Source organism: Camelus ferus, chromosome 13 (genome assembly GCF_009834535.1).
Source record: "Camelus ferus isolate YT-003-E chromosome 13, BCGSAC_Cfer_1.0, whole genome shotgun sequence".
NCBI classification, from domain to species: domain Eukaryota; kingdom Metazoa; phylum Chordata; class Mammalia; order Artiodactyla; family Camelidae; genus Camelus; species Camelus ferus.
Genome location: NC_045708.1, coordinates 19,580,697 through 19,599,461, shown reverse-complemented (window position 1 = coordinate 19,599,461; position 18,765 = coordinate 19,580,697). Strand labels below are relative to the sequence as shown.

The 18,765-nt window shown below is 44.4% G+C and overlaps 1 protein-coding gene across 7 annotated transcripts in view; it reads left to right on the top strand.

Moving 5' to 3' along the window:
- The first annotated feature begins 1,752 nt into the window (after nt 1–1,752).
- Nucleotides 1,753–18,765, top strand: part of PTAFR (platelet activating factor receptor) — a 37,486-nt gene continuing 20,473 nt past the window's right edge. The window contains exons 1-3 of one of the 7 annotated variants that reach the window (XR_004325444.1): nt 5,462–6,142; nt 7,169–7,236; nt 13,880–14,241. The gene's annotated coding sequence lies outside the window, so the exon portion shown is untranslated. Of the gene's footprint in view, nt 1,866–5,461; nt 6,143–7,168; nt 7,237–13,879; nt 14,242–18,095; nt 18,165–18,765 lie in introns of those variants that run through there. The other 6 variants (XM_032495639.1, XM_032495640.1, XM_032495641.1 and 3 more) reach the window with 6 other exon arrangements.

Genomic DNA, 18,765 nt, shown 5'->3' with positions numbered 1-18,765 from the left:
CCACAGAGGGTGGGCAGGTAGGGCTCTAGATAAAACCCAGCCAGAGCAGAGAGAGGGAACCCTTCAGTCACCCTGTGGAGTGACACATGTCGTGAGGTAATGCTGTGAGGAGTGACACCCACCTCATTCCACACACACACACACACACACGTGTGTGTGTGTGTGTGTGTGTGTGTGTGCATGCACTAGCGTGCACGCCCACCCCTACCTTAAAGGTTAGGTGGTGGTCACGGTTCAACTGTCTTTGCATCTCACGAGGGCCAGGCCCTGTCTCTGCCCTCAAGGAGGTTGTGCCAGCAGTCAGCTACAGGTATGCTTATTTGTTCAACAAATACACTGGCTTAGGAATAAAATGGTGAACACCGCGGGGCCCCTGCTGCCTGCCTCACAGCCTCCTGGGGCACGTGAGCGGGTGAACCACTGCAAGGATCAGGAAAGGCACAATTCAGCCACTGCTCCAAGGAGGGGGCCCTTGATCCTGTTCTCAGCAGCCAGGGAGTGTTTCCTGGATGAAGTGACCTTTTTAAAGTTGGAACCCAGGGGCTGACACGTCAGGAGTGTCTTCAGCTGCAAGGAATAACTAGTAAACAAGTGAGGGACTGCTTTCTCACATGAGTCTGGTGGCAGGCAGTTTCAGGTATTGTCCATGGCCTCAACAGCACCACCATGGACCCAGGCTCTAACTCGGCTTCCTCTCCATCCTCTCAGGAGGGCTTGTCATCTTTTAGCTGCAGAGTCTCAGAGAAGGTTGTGGTAGCACCACACTTCATACCAGTTGCCAAGCAGAAAGAAGTCATCCAGGAAGCAAAATTTTCCCTAAGGGGCATCACTGACCACAAAATGCGTGATATGGCCACCTCTAATTGTAAGTTTGGGAAAACAAAGGACTTGCCCCTTGGGACCAGGCACCTACTGTTTCCAGTAAAGACTTGTTGGCAAGGAAGGAGGAAAGGAAGATTGTCTGGCATAGGTGAGGTAGGACTTGAGGGTAAGATGTTTCAGAGGGAACAGTGGGTGCAAAAACCCAGAGATAAGAGCATAGCCTGTTCATGGAATTGAACATCACTTACCGTGCCTGGAACAGAGAAATGGGGGGAGGTGAGACCAGGAAGATCAGAAATCATACCAAGGAATTTGGGTTCCAGCCACGACATCGATGGACTAATGCCTTCCCATTTCCTTACTGGCACTCTTTTGCCACAGGCCCACCTGGAAGGTCAGCAGTGGTCCCAGCCCACTCCCATAACCCTGCCCAGAGCAATCTTTCCAGCAGGCCCCTGAGAGGGGTACGCGATGGGCATTGAAGTGAGACCACGTTACTCAGAAGCTTCCAGGCCGGGGCTGTGGTTGTGGCAGGCTGTCCAGCCCCTTCATCGGTGAATAGGTCAAGGGGCTCCTTGGGCAGGAAAGGCTGGCTGGAGGGACGCCAGAGCTCAGAGAAAATGAAAGCCTGGATGAGCTACTTCACTCCTCTTCCTGCAGTTTACTGGGAATGATGGAGTGGAGCCAAGCGTTCCCAGCACCACCCACCATGCTGCTCACTGCCGCCTGTGGGGCTACTGAGGGCCCAGCCGGACAGGTCGGGCTCGGTATCTGGCATTTAGGCCAGAGACTTTAACTCAGCCCCAGCTTCCTCACCGGTAAAGTGGGACTTGTACCTTTAAAACAAGATGTAACCACCGAAAGCATCAGTCATCACCTTTGGCAGTCCAGACACCCGCACCCCCCTCCCCACCCCTTCAACCTCCGGTTTCTGTGGCTGTGGCCTCTCAGCAGCTGTCTGAGGCCACTGCAGCCAGGCCCCACCTGCTGGCCCCTCAGGCCCCAGTGGAGGTCGGAGTGTGTGTGAAGGCGGGCGGCTGCCGGTGAGTCTGGGCCTGCCCTGGGGTGGAACCTCAGTGAAGCAGGATTCACCTTTCTCCATTTCCTTCTCCCTCTCCTCAACCCTCCCCTCCATCCCAGCACATCTACTTCACCTGCCCCCTTGCTGGAGTTCATCTGTGCTTCTCACGGTTGGATTTGGGAATAGTGGGGACATTGGGCCCTGAGTAATGGGGAGAGAGGTTGGAAGGGGTGCGGAGTTACCTTACTGAGTGCCTGCTCTGCCTCTCACTAGCTGGGTAATCCTGGTGAGTCATTTTGCCTCTCTGGGTTTTAGCTTCCTCCTTTTTGGTACAATGAAGGTGAAAATACCTCCTCTGTCCCTGTTCCAAGAAATCAAGTGAAATTCTGTTTATCATAGAAAGAACAAACCTTGCCAATGGAGGCGACAGGCCTGCCTTTGGCGTCAGGCAGACTGGAGTCTTGAAACTTCTCTGAGCCTCAGCTTCCTCATCTCTTAAATCTGTTGCTCTGAGGGTTACAGAGATCAGGGAAACCTCTGGCTGGCATAGCGTGGGCAAGAGTGGGTACTCCTCCCTCTCCCCTCTTCCGGCAGGGTGGTTCCTGCTCCAAGAATTGGGTAGATGAGCAGAGGATAGACGACACCTGGGAAACTTGTTAAAAAGACATTCTCTGGTCTCTCTGAAGATTTCCATTCAGGATTCACAGTGGAGACAGAGAGTTGGATCTTTATTTTTCCTTTTAAAAAAATTCTTTTTTTAACTTTATATATTTATTTTACAATATCATATTTTAAAAATTGAAGTACAGTTGATGTACAATATTATATGTTACAGGTATACAATATAGTGATTCACAATTTTTAAAGGTTATACTCCATTTATAGTTATTATAAAATATTGGCTGTATTCCCCATGTTGTACAGCACATCCTTGCAGGTTATTTTATACCTGATAGTTTGTACCTTTAAATCCTCCACCTCCATCTTGCCCCTTACCTCTCGCTCTCCCCACTGGTAACCACTAGTTCCTTCTCTGTATCTGTGAGTCTGTTTCTTTTCTGTTATATTCACTAGTTCATTATGTTTTTCTAGATTCCTTTCATGTAAGTGATACATTACAGTATTTGTCTTTGTCTGGCTTATTTCACTTAGCATAACGCCCTCCAAGTCCATCCATGCTGTATACCAGAAACTAATACAATATTTTAAATCAACTGTATTTCAATTAAAAAGAAAACAAACAAACACTCCACTTAAAATATGGGCAGAAGAACTGAACAGACATTTTTCCAAAAGAGGAAATGCAGATGGCCAACAGGAACATGAAAAGCTGCTCACCATCACCAATATCAGGGAAATGCAAATCAAAATCACAATGAGACCCCATCCCACACCTGTCAGAATGGCCATCATCAAAAAGAACACAAATAACGCATGTTGGTAAGGATGTGGAGAAAAGGGAACCCTTGTACATTGTTGGTTGGAATGTAAATTGGTGCAACTACTATGGAAAACAATATGGAAGTTTCTCATAAACCCCCAAACAGAATCACCATATGGCCCAGCAATTCCACTCCTGGGCATATACCCCAGAAAAACAAAAACGTTAATTCAAAAAGATACATACATGATTAACAGCAGCACTATTTACAATTGCCAAGACATGGAAGCATCCCAAGTGCACATCAATAAATGAATGTTTAGAGAAGATGTTGCATATATATAGTGGAATACAACTCACCCATAAAAAGAAGGATATTTTGCTCTTTGCAGCCCTTCATTCAATTTTTTCTTCCTTCTTTTTTTTTTTTTTTGCACTTCAAAAACCAGAATTTTATAACTGGCATAAACATTTCCATTGCACCAAAAACAACAAAATACCTAGAAATAAACTTAACCAAGGACGTTACCTATATTCTGAAAACTGTAAAACACTGATGAAGGAAATTGAAGATGATACAAAGAAATGGGAAGATATTTTGTACTCTTGGATTGGAAGAATCAACATGATCAAATGGCTGTAAACCCAAAGCAACCCACAGATCCAATGCAACCCCTGTCAAAACACCCACGACATTTTTCACAGAACTAGAACAATTCCAAAATTTATATGGAACCATAAAATACCCCAAATTGCCAAAACAATCTCTTGTAGGCTTTTTTTTCCTTTTTCGTCTTTTTGTTCTCTTTTCTTATAGTTTGATGACTAGAGAAGTTCCTTTAACATTTGTTTTAAAGATGGGTTAGTGGTGCTAAATTCTTTTAGCTTTTGTTCATCTGTGAAGCTTTTGATTTCTCCATCAAATCTGAATGACAGCCTTGCTGGATAGAGTATTTTTGGTTGTGAATTTTTCCCTTTCATCACTTTAAATATATCGTGCCACTCTTCTCTGGCCTGTAGAGTTTCTGCTGAAAAATCTGCTGATAACCTAATGGAAGTTCCCTTGTATGTCATTTGTTGCTTTTCTCTTGCTGATTATCATGTTTTCTCCTCATGCTTAATTTTTGTCAGTTTGATTACTATGTGCCTTGTGTGTTCCTCTTTGGGTTGATACTGTGTGGAACTCTCTGTGCTCAGACAGTTAGACCTTTAACAGCTCTTGGGTTAACCCATCTGGCTTCAGTCAGGGAGAGCCAGTCCACCAGGAGGTAGGGGGAAAGGAAGGCCTGGGATTCTGATAGAGATGCCCAAATCCTCGCCCTTCACCTGTGACTCAGTGCAGGTAAGCAGAGCTAGAAAGAGCCCAGAAGTAATGAAACTCTCCTTGCCCAGTCCTGGTGGCCTCTGGACTCCCTCCAAGCCTGCTCTGGAATGTGGGCCTCTTACTTTGGAATAACCTGGATGCTTGTTAAAAATTCATTTTCTGGCCTCAACACTAGCACTGATGCATCAGAATCTCTCAAAGTAGAATCTGAGAACAAAGAACATGTTTTTTTTTTTTTCTTTAGTGGAGGTACTGGGGATTGAACCCAGGACCTCATGCCTGCTAAACATGCACTCTACCACTGAGCTGTTTCCTGTCTTCCTGTTTTGTTTTATTTTGTTTTGTTTTTTAAATCTTCATTTTTAATAAGATCAACTGAGTCTGTTGTGGAGAAAGGATTTGACCCTCAATTCTGGGACACAAGGCAGGAACTTGGGTAAATAAAGTGATTTTCATTTACTGAGTTCCTGTTAAGTGCCAGGCGTCAGGCATAGCACAGGGAGTCTGTGTGGCTGTTACTGACCCAGGAAACTGAGGCTCAGAGGCGCCTAGGGAGCTCCAGCTGAAGACCAGAGGTGGCAGTCAAACCCTGGTCTCCTGGATTCTGAGTTGATATTTGACAATGTCCACCTATGCCAGGGGCCCAGTTTGCTTTTCTCTGTGGCCTGACCCCTCTGCTTCCTGCTAAGGCCAATCAGATATTTTGGGGAGGCGGGATAGAGGGTGGAGGCAGACGGAAGTGGTAACTCTCAGCACAGAACACGCAACATTGGAGCTCCAGGCAGAGTCCTAGGCTTTGGCAGAACGCTGGTCTTTGCTGTGGTCAGACTAGGCACCTCTCAGATTAGGGGCTCAGGAGGGCAGGGATGGCTGCATCTCCCCTCACATGAGGGTGGCTTCAGGAGGCAGAATAGTCCCTTTCCTGACAGACTGGGCATCCCTGAAGGCAGGCTGTGTCCTCCTTGGTTGGGGGCACATGTGGGCAGGCTATGTCATATCTGCTGGACTGGGTCTTCCTGTGCGCAAGACAGGGGTCTCTTCTGAAAACAGCTTTGAGTCTTTTCCAGCAGTGTGGGGCTCACTGGAGTCCTCCCACTGAAGCTCAGGCTCCTGAGGACGGGGCTGGGAACTTCCCTAGGTCAGGGCCCAACTCCGCCTCAGACAAGGGGCCCAGTTCCTCCCCTCTGTCAGCCCAGGCCCAGCCCTTCCTCCTGGGAAGGACCAGCCCAGTGTTTCTGACTGAGCTAATGTGCACAGAGAGAGAGTCCCTGGCTGGATGTGAGTATTCCTGGTGACCTTAGGTTTGCCTCCCACCCCCTGCCCCGCCCAAGTAGCTGCCTTCCTGGCCTTGTACCCTGAGCATCCAGCAGAGCCTGCAGGCGGACTCCCCTAGTCCTGTATCTGCTCAGGAGGTATTGGAGCGTAAAGTGAGTCACGCAGCTACGTCTGGGCGTGCCTTCTGCCTCTTCTCCACTCCCTGTGCCACTTCCTGAGTTCCCTGAGAAGCCGTCCAGGAAACATGCTCTTGGCGGCCCCCACCTTCCCCTCAGCAATCTCTGTCACCTCCTAGACCACTGTCCCTGCAGTTTCTCAGGTAAGAGGTTGGTGGCCTGGGTGAGAGGGTCAGGTTTGGCTGCTTTGTCTGGCTGCTGCTTAGGCTCTGGAGGGGTCCGCAGAGCTCGATTAGGTCTGATCTCCCTCCCATCAGCACCCTTCATGGACGCCCAACCCCTTCATCACTCACAGACATGGCACACATCCTTTTACCCCTCAGAGACATTGAACATATACAGTCACCAACAGATGTGGCATTCCTTCCCACACCTGATACAAAACGCACCCTCATCACCCACAGACACAGTTCATGGCTCTTCACAGATAGACATCACACGACAGACCCTCAACATCCGCTGATCCAACCCATGACCCGTCGCTACGCACAATGCACAAACCGTCACGATGGACACAATACCCCCTCATGTGATGTATATTGCTACTCACAGAATGAAACACACATCCTTACAGACACACAACACGTACAATAGCACTGATGCACACAGCACATGAACAACTCTTGCAGCAGGCAATAAGCCCAGACATGAAAGACCCTCCACTCACTCACGGCAAACAAACTTATTTCATGTAAGCACACAAACCTCCCCTGCCCCACATGCACACACACGTATCAATGCAACTGCACATACATATCATAGAAACTCCTCACACACTTAAATAGGCCTCCAAGATCCTTGGGTGGTACTGTTCAGCTGAGTCAGGGGCCGAGGCCCAGTCAGCAACACCATCCCCATTTTTCACCTCTCCCCTTGGGCCCTGCTTGTGCACTGGAGCGGCAACCAGGAGCAGAGCTAGAGGTCCCGGCCACATCATGGAGCGTGATGAGAGGGGCCGCCTCTTCTAGCTGTCTGAGTGCTGCTTCCTAATGGCCCTGGGACTCGGCACAAGCTGATAATAAAAAAGCTAGCTAGCACTTATCACGTCCTACTGTGGGTCAGACATCATGCTCCCTGCTCTTGTTAGCATTATCTTATTTAATTATGCAATCCCCTTCTGAAGCAGAGGGATACTAGTCTCCTTACTTTACAACTATGTTTCGGTGTAGGCTCAGAGAGGCTAAGAAATTTGCCCAATATACCACAGCTAGGAGGCCACAGTGGGATTTAAACAAAGGTAAGTCTGATCTCAGTCTCCACCTCTTCTTTTAATTTATCTTAAAAACTTTTTATTTTATTTTATTTTTATTAAAAAATTTTTATTGACGTGTAGTTGATTTACAATGTTAGTTTCAGGTGTACAGCAAAGTGATTCAGTTACACATGCACATGCATATATACATTTTCTTTTTAGGCTCTTTTCCATTATATGTTATTACAAGATATTGAATGTAGTTCCCTGTGCTATAAAGTAGGTCCTTGTTGTTTACCTATTTTATATAGAGTAGTGTGTATCTGTTAGTCCCCAACCCCTAATTTATCCCTCCCCACCCTTTCCCTTTGGTAACCATAGTTTGTTTTCTATGTCCGTGAATCTGGTTTTGTTTGTAAATAGAATTTGTATCTTTTTTTTTTTAGATTCCACTTATAAGTGATATCATATATTTGTCTTTGTCTGACTTACTTCACTCAATATGATCATCTCTAGGTCCATTCATGTTGCTGCAAATGGCATTATTTCATTCTTTTTTTATGGCTGACTAATCACCCATTGTGTATTTATATATATCATGTCTTCTTTATCCAGTCATCTGTTGATGGACATTTAGGTTGTTTCCATATCTTACTTTCTTTTTTCATTTTTTAAAGTGGTAACAAATGAGCAAGCTAAAAGTTCAGTAGATACAAAAGAACGCACAGTGCAAAGGCTCCCTCCTATCCTTGTTCTCCAAGCACCCAATTTCGCTCTTGGAAGACACCCGCGTTATCCCTTGGAGACCTCTCTTTTGACTGTCACAGAGCACTCTAGAAGTGAGAGTCCCAAGCACAGTGCCCAGACTCCGGGGGCTTCCCATGCCCTCCGCATGCCCAGGCACACAGCCAGTTGCCTCTCTGTGCCCATATGAAGAGCAAGGCCGGAGCTCTAGGGCTCCATCCAGCCCAAGTCCTAAGTCCTCTCCTGCCCTAAACCTTCCAGGAGACCCCTGCCCTTGAGTCCCCCAGGCCTGGACCTTCTCACCTTTATCTCACTGCTGGGGACGCTCACCACACCCCTCAGGCTTCCTTACAGGATCCAGCCATAATGAGGGGCCCCCTCTTAGAAGCTGGGGGAGGGGAGCAGTCCTCACTGCTGTCGAAGGTGCGCCCCAGCTGGACAGGGAGAGCAGGTGGGACTCAGCCCTGACCAGAGGAGGGAGAGGATGAGGGAGAGGAAGAGGAGGGAGGAGAAGGAGGACTAGCTGCCAGGCACTGTCCTTTACAGACCTAATTCCATGGGAGGTTGTGGTGTCATCCCCACTTTACAGAAGTAGGCTTTGAGACTCAGGCACTCATCTGTTAAGTGATAGAATTGACATTCAAACTCCCAAAGTTTGAAGAAGGATGAGTAAATGAGAAAGAGAGAGAAAAAGAGTCGGAGAGAGAAACTGAGGTTATGAGGAGTAAGAGAGGTTTCGGTGCTGCCAAGCCATCCCGGAGAGGCTCTCAGAATGAACCTGCTGCCCAAGTGACTTATGGGCTCTGAGGTCTCTGGTTTGGGAGTAATCCCCCTCCTGTGATTCTTTCTATTCTGTTCCTTTGCACCATTTGTCTGCCCTTGTGCTTAGTGCAAATACCCTCCTATCTTTTTATTTTTTATTTTTATTTTTTAATGGAGGTACTGGGGATTGAGCCCAAGACCTTGTGCATGCTAGGCAGGCGCTCTACTACTGAGCTACCTCCTATCCTAATTACTGAAACTTTGTAGTAAATCTTGATCTACTATGTGACACTTATTTGACTTCTCATTCTCCAAATTATCTTAGCTAATTTCAGGCCCAGGTTTTATATATATAAATGCGTGTTACAAATTCCTGTGCACCTACTGCTTGCTGAATTAAATAGATTATTGCAGATATAATAGAAGCCTCCTGTGTATCCTCACTAATCCTGCCCCCCCTCCCTGAGGGTAACTATATGTGAACTTGTCTTTATATATTGATGCATATGTATTGTGTCCACCAGTAATAATAATGTTTTAAAGTTTTAGGAAATAGTATCATGCTATATTTATCCTTCTGCAACTTGCTCTTTAAGTTTAGCGTTGTGTTTATTGTCCATGTTATTACATGTGGCTCTGTTCGCTTTAACATCTGTACAGGATTACATGATAGAAACATACAAATTTTGATATTTCCAGTGTGTACCTAGGAAGAAGTTGCACATTTTCAACTTTCTTATGAAATTAATTTCCAAAATGGTGGCGCCATTTGTAGCCTCGTTTTAGCAGTGTCATAAGAGCTTCCATTGTTCTACATCCTCGGCAATACTTGGAATTGGCAGGCTTTCATTTCTTTCCAGTCTGGTGGTTGGTTGTTTTAATTTGAATTCCTGATTTTCTGAGACGTTGACCATGTATTTATGTTTCTCAGCCTTCAGGCTTTTTCTTCTGTAAATTGCCTACTCCTTCCTCTACCCATTTTTCTATTAGGCTTGTCTTATTGTTATTGATTTGTAGGAATTCAGGTTACATTATGCCTAAAGTTTCATGATACATGTTTTACAAATATCTTTTCCCAGTCTGTGACTTTTCTCTTTACTATTTTTATAGTATCTTTCGATGTACTCAGTTTTAAACTTTATATGGCCATATTTATCCAGATTTTCTTTGTTACTTGTAATTTCTATGTCTTAATTTAGAAAATTTCCCTGACCTTAGATCATAAAGATATTGTCCTCTATTTCCTTCCAAAACTTTTTATATTTTGCTTTTCATAGTTAGGCCTTTATGCAGGTTGGAATTTAATTCTGGATGTGATGTAAGATAAGCATCTAATTTTATTATTTTTTTTCCCTTAATGGATAGCCATGTATCTTGCACCAATATCTACTCCTCTTTTACTGGTCTGTAATGGTAACTCTGTCATATGTATTATTTCCATATGTATGATTTCTATTTGTTTTTTTAAATTGAAGTATAATTGATTTACAATGTTGTGTTAATTTCTGGTGTACAGCATAGTGATTCATTTATATATATATATATATTCCTTTTTATATTTTTTCATATAAACTATTACAAATAGATAAACAACAAGGTCCTGTTGTATAGCACAGTGATCTCTATTTCAAGAACATCTGTTCTGTTCCTTTGGTCTGTTTGCCTGTCCCTTTGTTAGTACTACCCTGTCTTACTACTGTAACTTAATAATAAGACTTGATAGGGAAAACTCTATCCCTATGTCCCTATTGTTCATAAATTCTTGTTGTACTTCAAAAATTTCTTGGCTAGGCTTTGCTCTTTGCTTTTCCATTTGGAATTTTAGGATCAGCTTGTGAAGTTCCTTGCAGAACTCTATTAGGATTTTTTAAAAAAGTGCTTTACATATGCCATTTCCCCTCAAGCTTTACTGAGATGTATTTGGCAAATATAATTGTAAGATCTTTAAAGTGTGCATCATGGCGATATATGTACACATTGTGAAAGGATTCCCACTATCCGGTTAATTAGCATCTATTGGGATTTTGATTGGACTGGCACTGAATTTATAGGTTAAATTGAGGAGAACTTACATCTTTATGATATTGACAGTCCCATGCATGAATGTGTTACATCTATCCATCTAGTTCTTGTTTAATTATTTTTCAATGATTTTTATAATATCCTCCATCAAGACCTCACACATCTTTGGCAAAAAAAATTGCCAAGTAGTTTTCTTGGTATTATAAATTGGGTCTTAAAAATGACATTTTCTGTTTATTGCTTCTTTATAGGAACATGATTAATTTTTATTGTTGATTTTATATCCAGAAATCTTGCTGAAGTCTTTTGTTGATTCTAATCATTTGACCATGGAATTGCTTTAATTTTCTGTGTGGACAATCATACTGCATGTGAAAATCACAGTTTTGCTTTTACTTTCCAAACTTCGTAACTTTTTTGGGGGGGGGGCGGAATCCCATATTCTTCACAGCAGAATAAGGTACTTACAATTATTCTCAATTTGCAGGTTGTGGAACTGAGGCTCAAAGAGGTAAATTGGCTTTTCCAAGTTCACACAGAGAGTTGGTGGCAATCAGGATTTGAATTCAAGTCTCTTTGATTCTAAACCCCCTGCTCTTTTCTCTGTGGTATTCTTCCTCCCACATTACCCTCCATTTACAGATGAGAAAAGGACTGCTCACAGAAGTGAAGTGTCCACGTCAATCCACGTGAAGGACAGCTCGAGAGGGCAGAAAGAAGTTAATAAAGCCTTTATAACAGCTGTCCAGGACTGAGATAGGGTTTAGGATATCTGGACTCTAATTCTAGTTCTGCCACCTACCAGCTATGTCACTTCCTTGCTCTAACCTCATTCATTCATTCAATAAACTTTATCAAGGAGTGCCTGCAATGTGCCAGGCAGTGTTACAGGTAATGAGATACGGTGATAAACAGACAAATCCCTGCTCTCAAGGAACTTACAATTCCACTGGAGAGACAGATAATAGCAAGGTAAATAAGTAAAATATATGATATGTTAAATGTCATAAGTGCTGTGGAGAAAAATAAAGCAGGGTAGGGGCCAGGGCATGTCAGGGGATGGCTACAGTTTGTTTGGGTTATTAGGAAAGACTCCACTGGGAAAGTGGCATTTGAGTAATGACCTGAACTCTGGGTGTCTGGGGGAGAGTGCTCCAGGCAGAGAGAACAGTAGGTGGAAAAGCCTGAGGTAGGAGTATAGGAGAGGAGGAAGGCCAATGCAATTAGAGGTAGGGGGAAGGCAAGAGGTAGGAGAAGTCAGGTCAGGTCTCTATAAGGGCCTTGTGGGCATTTTAAAGGACTTTGGCTTTTCCTCTACGGGAGATGGAAGCCACTGGCAAATGTTGAGCAGAGGAATGATGTGATCTGACTGATGTTTCATAGGCTCAACGGCACTGCTGTGTTGAGAACAGACTAAAAGGGGCATGAAGGTGGAAGCCGGGAGACCAGTGGGGGGAGCCACACCAGATGAGAGATGGTGGTTGGACCAGGGCCATGGAGGTGGAAATGGTGAAAAGTGGTCGGATTTTGGATCCATTGATGGATAGATCCATCTGTCAATCATCTATCATCATTGAAAATTTGAAGTAAATTTATTTATTTAATTTAAAATTTAAAATAAGTTTATTTGATGAAGGAAAAATGAAGATATCTTATAAGCCCAAAGAAAAATACCATATGATATCATTCATACGTGGAATCTAAAAAAATAAAAAAGAAGAACTAGTGAACTCATCTACAAAACAGAAACAGACTCACAGACATAGTAAACAATCTTATGGTTACTGGGGGGGCGAGTGTGGGAGGGGATAAATTTGGGAGTTCGAGATTTGCAAATATTAACTACTATGTATAAAAATAGATAAAGAACAAATTTCTTCTGTATAGTGCAGAGAACTATATTCAATATCTTGTAATAACCTTTAATGAAAAAGACTATGAAGACGAATATATGCATATATATATGACTGGGACATTATGCTGTATACCAGAAACTGACACATTATAACTGATTATACTTCAATTAAAAAGTATATATCTTATAAGCCCAAACATAATGTTACTCTTTAAATAAGCAATCCACTATTTTCCTGATAAGATTCCCAAAAGATGTTTTTAGGCCAACTTGCATATATAAACTCTTTGGACTATAGGTGATTTAACCCAGAGTTTCTCAACCTCAGCGTAATTAACATGTTGAACCAAATAAATTTTTGTTGTAGGGACTGTTCTGTGCGTTGTAGGTTGATTCGTGGCCTTGCTGGCCTCTACCTGCTGGATGCCAGCAACACCCTGGCCCCTCCTCCCCTGCCAGTTGTGACAACCGAAAGTGTGTCCAGATATTGACAAATGTCTTTGGAGCGCAAAGTAGTCCCTGTTGAGAATGACTGGTACAGTCAAATGCCTACTTACAATATTTAATTTATTTCAGTTACATCCTTAATCATTTGGGGCAATAATTTACTATTTTATAAATAATGCATCTTTACATCCTCAAATTTTTGAGACTAATTTATTCACACCCTTTATGTACACCATTGATGTCAGCATCTTTATTGTTACTGTTCTCTTCTGTCATTTAACAGAATATTCCAGGTTCCATCATTTCTACTTCTGTTTACATGGTACGAGACACAGCACCTAACATCCTGATAAGATGCTATCATAGGAAAAATTCCAAGACACAATTATTCATTTTATAACGTTGGGACAGTTTTATTTTTCATTGTTGCTCTCATCTTTAAAATCTAAACAAGTGCTGAATTACTTTAAAGAACAAACAACAAAAGCCCCTTTCTTACAAAAGTTAAAAACACATACAAGAGTGCACTTAATGGTGTAATGGCTCCCCATTGACTATCAGCCAACTTCAAAAATTATCGACCCATTTTTTCAATTGAAGTATGTCCCCTATTATTTTGAAGCTATTCCCAAATATATAATTTCTTCTGTAAATATTTCATGTGTATCTCTAAAAATTAAGACTTCTTTTTAACATAACTATAAGATCATTAACCTAACAATCAACATTAATTCCTTAATATAATTAGATATCTAAAGTGCTCAAAGTTCTGATTGTCTGAAAATTTTTTCTTTCTGTTTGTTTCTTTCTTTTGCTTCTTCCTTTCCCACATACCCCCCCCCTTTTCTTTCTTTCCAGTTTGTTTGAATCCAGATCCAAAAAAGGCTCATAGCAATTCTGTTGCTATGTCTCTTAATTCTCATTTAACCTATAGGTTCTTCCATCATCTTTCTCCCTTGTAACTGACTATAATTCAATTAAAAATAAACAAATAAAATATCCTATAAGCCCAAACATAAAGTCACTCTTTAAATAAGCAATCTGCTAATTTGTTTGTTGAAGAACCAGGTTGTTTGTTCTATGTTTGTTCTATTGTTCGAGTTTGCTCAGTGTATCACCATGATCTCTTCCTTTTCTATCTTTCTTATAAACTGGTAGTTGAACTTGCTGATTCTGTTTCTGTTTCCTTGGCAAGACTATTTCAGAGGTAGTGTTGTGAATTGGGCACACACAAAAACAGCTTTAATAGGAAAATTTCCAAATACACACACAGAGGGGGAAGAGTAGAATAAATTCCCGTATACTTGTGTTAGTTTCCAATAGCTGCTGTAACAAATGACCACAAGCTTGACAGCTTCAAACAACATATTTATTCTGTGACAGTGCTGGAGGCCAGAATCCCCAAATCAGTATTAACAGGCAATGAGTCAGCCCCGTCACACTCTCTCAAGACACTAAGGCAGAGTTCGTTCCCAGCCTCTTCCTGTTTCCGGTGGCTGCTGGCATTCCGGGTTTGTGACTGTGTCATTTTGCCTCTGCGACCGCATTGCCTTCTCTTCTGTTTCTGTCAAATTTCCCCTGGCATCTCTTCCATACAGATGCTGGTGATTTCATTAAGGCTCACTTGGATAATCCAGGATAATCTCCCCATCTCAAGAGCATTGATTTAATCATACCCACAAAATCTTTGCCATATAAGAGCACATGTACAGGTTCCAGGGATTAGGGCCTGATACTTTTGAGACCCATTGTTCAGGCTCCTACAATACCGATTCCTGAGAGTCAATATTTTGCCTCTCTCTCTCTCTTTCTTACCTTTGTTCCTTTCATCCTTCCCTTCCCCTTCCATCCTTCCCCTTCCCTTCCCTTTCCTTCTCTCTCTCTCATTTTACTGTAATATTTTCAAACAATTCCTTGTAATTTCATCCTTAAATATTTCCATATATATGAACATTTTCTTATATAACCACACCACCATTATCACCTAATAAAATTAACAACAATTCCTGAGAACCATCTAAAATCTTCTGCATATTAAATTCTCCCTGATTTTCTCAAATATGTGTCTTGGGTATCTTCTGTTTTCCCCTCCAGATTTACTCTCCGCCCTTCTTCACTCTATTTTGTGTCCTCTTGGAGGTTGATTTGTGTGGACTTTATTGTCCATCTCCCTTGCTTCTGGTTGGGCTCAGCCAGTGGGAGGCACTGGTAAAACATCAGAGGATGGAAGAAGAGAGAGATTTGGGTGTTTATTTCCTGGTTCCCTCTCTGCCTAGTCATTGAAGATCTGCTGCAACTTCCTACACAAGATCACGTCTCTTGTCAGGCAGCCCTCTGTAAATAGCTACTCTCTTTGGGTCCAGGAACTGCTCCCTCTCCTCAGCCCTTCAGGTGAAAAGGGCACCCCACTCTTGGCAGCCTTGGACTGCTACACTATTCCTTTTGGTTCTCTAGCCCTGCCCACGTCTCTTCAAGAAGTCCTTTCACCCTCAAATTGCCCCCGTTGACTGTGCCATCTCTTTCTAGGACCCTAACTGATACATGGTCAAGGTCACTTTTTACAATTGATTGGGTTGATCCAGGTTCCCAACAAGACCCACGGGTTGCATTTGATTTTTATGTCTCTTAAATCTCTTTTATGTTTGTTTTTGGTCTTGTTTTTTTGAGGGGGGAGGTAATTAGGTTTATTTATTTATTTACTTTTTTTGGAGGAGCTACTGGGGATTGAACCCAGGACCTCATACATGCTAAGCATGTGCTCTACCACTTTGAGCTATACCCTCCCCCTACTTTAAGTCTCTTTAATCTAGAGATTCCTAGATTAAAAGTCCCCTCCCCAACCCCCCAGCCCCCACCATGAAGTTGGTCTGTTGAAGGAACTAGATCAGTTGTCCTGTAGAATGTACTTGTCCCACATTCTTGATTTGGCTGATTGCTTCCTTGAAAAGTCCTCTAATTTGTCCCTCTGTTGCCTGTATTTGCTACAAACTGAAGGTTGGTTCTAAAGGCCTGATTAGATTCCGATTTGAATATATTTTAAAGCAGAACTGACAGATTTGCTAACAGAATGGATGTGGGGGTGAAAGGGAGGAGTCAGCCTCAGTTTCCTTGTTTGTGAGATGTGAATAATGATCTCTGCCCACCTGCCCTGCTTCTTGATAATCTCAGAGAGGTACCAAAAGGCAGCTGCTCTGTACACATGTGTAAGGGACTGTTGAAAAACAGGCATAAGCCTAGTGTTGAGCTAGGGGTCCTGGAATCTGTGGTCAAATGGGGGCTGGTTGATCCTGGAGGTCCTTCCATGTCCCTCCTGAGTGTGGCAGCTGGAGGATGGCTGAGAAGGAGAGGTCAGTCTGGGGAAAGAGGATCTGGGTTGGAGCAGAGCTAGGACCTTGGCTCAGATGGACAGTTGCACAAAGGTTGAACGTGATGAACAGAACATGTTCTCTCCTCTCAAGGCTCAAAATGCCTCCAAGGGAGCCCAGGAGGGATGGCCAGACTGGGCCTTTTCAAAGTCCCTTCTGGGATGCCTGGGCCACATCTTGGGGTCTGAGGAGAGTGTGTGTAAATGAGAACGAGGAAGGAGGTGACACCAGGCAGGTGTGAGTGAAGGGGTGGCACCCGAGTTTATGAGTGTGCAGGTGAGCGGGGCACATAATTGTGACTGAGTGTCTCTGCGTGATGATGTGTGTTGAGTGTACTGACCGTGCAAGTGTTGTACACATAGTTGGTTTGAGTGTGTCTGCCTGGGTGTGATGGGGTGGAGCTGGGGAGGGGGGTAGTTTTGGTCCTAGTTCATGAAGGCTGAGGCACATGTTAAAGGTGGTTTGTCCTCTAAGGTTTGTTTTTGGCTTTGATTAGAAACAGAGGTGAGGTCCCAATGAACAGGAGGAGGCTAGTCCAGAAACCCAGGCTGGAGCTGAGGCTGGACCCTGTGCGGGGAGACAGGAGCCTGTACGCCCGGATCTACTTGGCACCTGCCTGGCTGAGGGACCTTGGTCCTGTCTAGACCTGTTTTCCTCCCCATGTAGGAGGCTGTTGGATTGGCTGACATCTGAGGGACTTTCTTCCTTAGACAGTGTCCGCTGCAGTGTCTAGTGCTGGAGGGGCTCAATAAACGTTTATTGGTTGAATGAAGTAGTGGATAAATGGACTGGAAACTGAGGCACGGAGCTCGGGCCCATCCCTCACTAACATTCGCACAAAGCCTCCACCACTGGACACACACACACACACACACACACACACACACAAGCTCAGTCACAGACTCACCTATGTTCAGCCCCTCAGTTGCCCACACCTACTCACCCTCACCTTTTCCCAAGAACTTACTTGCTGCCAAATTCCTGCTCAGGGTCTCAGGACCCTTCCTCCCTCCCAACCCCACCCCTGCACTCAGGGCTCTGTCCCCACGGGTTCCTTGGGCTCCCTGCTCCTTGGTTACCGGGGACGCCCAACCCAGACGTGCCACTGACCATAGAACTGTTCTGAGTCCCTCCCTTCTCATCCTTTTTATGGTCTGTCTCTCCCTTTTCCTTTCATTTTTTTCTCTCCTGCTGATGCACACACACACACACGCACACGCAGCCCTTCCCACTGTCCATCTCACCTTTTACTCTTTTAACTCCCTTGGGTTTTGTCCTTGTATCTCCTCATTCTTCTCACACTCTCTCCCTCTCTCTGTGTTTACATCTGTCTGTCTTTCTCTGTGTGCGTGTCTCCCTCCACCTCTCATTCCCCCTCTGACTCTCTCTCTCTCTTACTCTGTTTTCTCACTCGCATCTCCTCTCTCTTCCTCACTCTCCTGCTCGGAGTCTCTCTCTTGAGTGCACGCTTTCTCCCTTCTTGCTGTCTCCCTCTCTGCTTCTTCTCCTTCTCCTCCCCAGCTCCCAGCACTGTGGTCGCAGCCTGCCCCCTGCCCTGCCTCTGTGGGAACCCCCCTGGGCAGTGCCCACGGCCTGGGTGACCCAACTCGGAGGTTCCCCGGGCATCTGCTGGAGGGGCCCTGAGGTCACGGCATTTCCTCCTAGGGGTGACTTGGCTTGATGCACTCTGCTTACTTCTGCAATTCCAGATAGCACTGAGGCTGGGGCTGCGGACAGAGAGCTCGGACCTCACAGCAGCGGCTGCTGCCCTGGCACAGGTAAGGGGGTCCCAGTCCTGGCCGGGCAAGGGGGAGGCCCGTGAAAACATCCTCAGGAGAACAAGGCCATGCCCTGGGACTGCGCCTAAGCAAACGGGTATTTCTCTTTTTAAGGGACTGTTTTGACATCTTCCTCTGGCCCAGAGACTCTTGTTTAACAGGAATTTCTCGTCATCAAACTTTCCCAGGGAATCTGCTCCCCTCATGATCAAACTTTTCCAGGGAATCCACTCCCCTCTGTTTCTCTGAGGCCAAGGCAGTGCTGATGTGACCTCAGGGACCTCACTGGGAGTTGGTGATGGTGATGAGAGGGGCTGCCTAGATCTCAGTGATCTCATGTTCTTTACTAGCTGTGCGGACTTGGCCACGTCACAGCCCCTCTGTGTGCCCGTTTCCTAAATTGTCGAATGAGGATAATGCCATCTCCCTAGCAGAATGGTCAGGAGACGTGAAGGGTCTGGTGCAAGCAGGGTATTTAGGAACTCACTAGATGCTAGATTTTCACAGCGGGTGATGAAGATAAATGGGTTGTTGGTACAAAGGCTCACAACCTGTTTCCCCCATCAGGTCCCAGGTGGTAGGGACAGAGCACAGGCTGGTA